Here is a 1,563-nt window from a genome sequence, read left to right on the forward strand (position 1 = left end):
CAAGTTCTGGGAGGATAAGCCCAAGTCGAGTTTCCTAATTCAGTTTTTAGGTTGCCATTGATAGAATGACACTGACATATAGGCACCCCTGTATGCACAAAGGACTCATGGTACTCTCTCCAGAACAGGGCCACAGACCCACAAAGGGAACACAGGCTGGCACCAATTCAGAGAGGTACAGAAGAAGGGCCAGCAAGGGCATTATGAGCTTCTTCTACCACTTTTAAAGCTGCATTTTTCTGATTCAGCACTTGTGCGGTTATTGCAACCCTTTAATTGTTTTCCAGAGTTTTGAGGAAGATGGCTCTACCAGTTCTTGCTAGCTGTTCAAAGATTCTGTGGGGAAACAACATTCTGGAGCATCTTACACTGACATCTTGGTCAAGTGGAACCTCCTCCAATAGTGCAGAGTGTAATTAGTGTGAGGACTTGTGTTCTTTCCAGGGAGCCACGAACATTTCATGTAGCTCAGGTTGTGCCAAATACAATTCAGCCTCATCACCGCAGACTCAGGATCACCTTCAGGGGGTGAAATGCACTTTTCCACCAAAATGCTAGGCTTCTCACTTTCATTGCTACTACACTGGGACCCTACCTGCAGACAAATCCTCTCATTCAGGGGTACTTCTTTCGAATGATGAGTTTCTGGGGCAATTTTCTTATCTTGTTTGTTGGCAAAATGACTAAAATACCATAGACTGCAATTCGGGCTGACTCCCTCAGGAGGATTCCATGTCCATATTATTGTACAAATGTTTTCAACAGAAACACTCAAATTGGTCATGGGTGGCTGAGTTTCAGTGGGCGCGGCGGCACTGCCACAGGCGCAGAGCAGCAGCGCCCACAGCCCACAGAGCCGCGCCGGCCGCTCCATGCAGCCCCAAGCCTCCGAGCCTCACTCGGCTGGAGGATCAGCAATCTATGCCTCCTTCGCTCCCTTTCCCACTTCCACATGTACTCTTTAACAAACATTTTTGTAGGTGGTGCTATTGGTGGAAAATATGATGATTCTATGGAAAAATATGCAAAATATTGATTAGGCATGATCCATAAAATTATGAAGACTGCAGTAAGATGTTGTTACAAACACTTTTTTTAATGTTTTTATTTTTGAAAAGAAAGAAAAAGTGATGATTTTCAAAGCACTTCACAACATTTAGTTGTAGAACAGAGTTCAGAGTTAGGTATGGGTTACAATTCCACCATTTTAGGTTTTTAGTTACAGCTGCTCTAAGATTCTGAAGACTAAAAGAAATATCAATATAATGACTCAGCACTCATTCTTATTTGTTAAACCTGACCTTCTCTGTTTAAGTCCACCCTCGCCTTTGATCTTTCTCCCACACTTTAGGGGTACTTGGGCTATGCCCATTCTAACTTTTTCCTGTTAGAAGGGGCTGTTGATAATATGGGATAGGGGGATGGAACTAGTTGATGTTCTGTAGTGATACAAATCCATTTACAAAGACCCTTCACTTTTCATAACAAGTAACTATCTGTATAGATTCAATAAGAATCAGTTTCCATTTTACAGGATATAAATGGACAGATTAAGTGTGCAGT

General features: G+C 42.6%; 1 pseudogene; it reads right to left on the bottom strand.

Annotated features, from left to right (window-relative positions):
* Window positions 1-240: 240 nt before the first annotated feature.
* LOC143661514 (interleukin-13 receptor subunit alpha-1 pseudogene) lies at window positions 241-915 on the bottom strand (annotated as a pseudogene).
* Window positions 916-1,563: the final 648 nt, after the last annotated feature.

This window comes from Tamandua tetradactyla, chromosome 17 (genome assembly GCF_023851605.1).
Source record: "Tamandua tetradactyla isolate mTamTet1 chromosome 17, mTamTet1.pri, whole genome shotgun sequence".
Taxonomy (NCBI): Eukaryota; Metazoa; Chordata; class Mammalia; order Pilosa; family Myrmecophagidae; genus Tamandua; species Tamandua tetradactyla.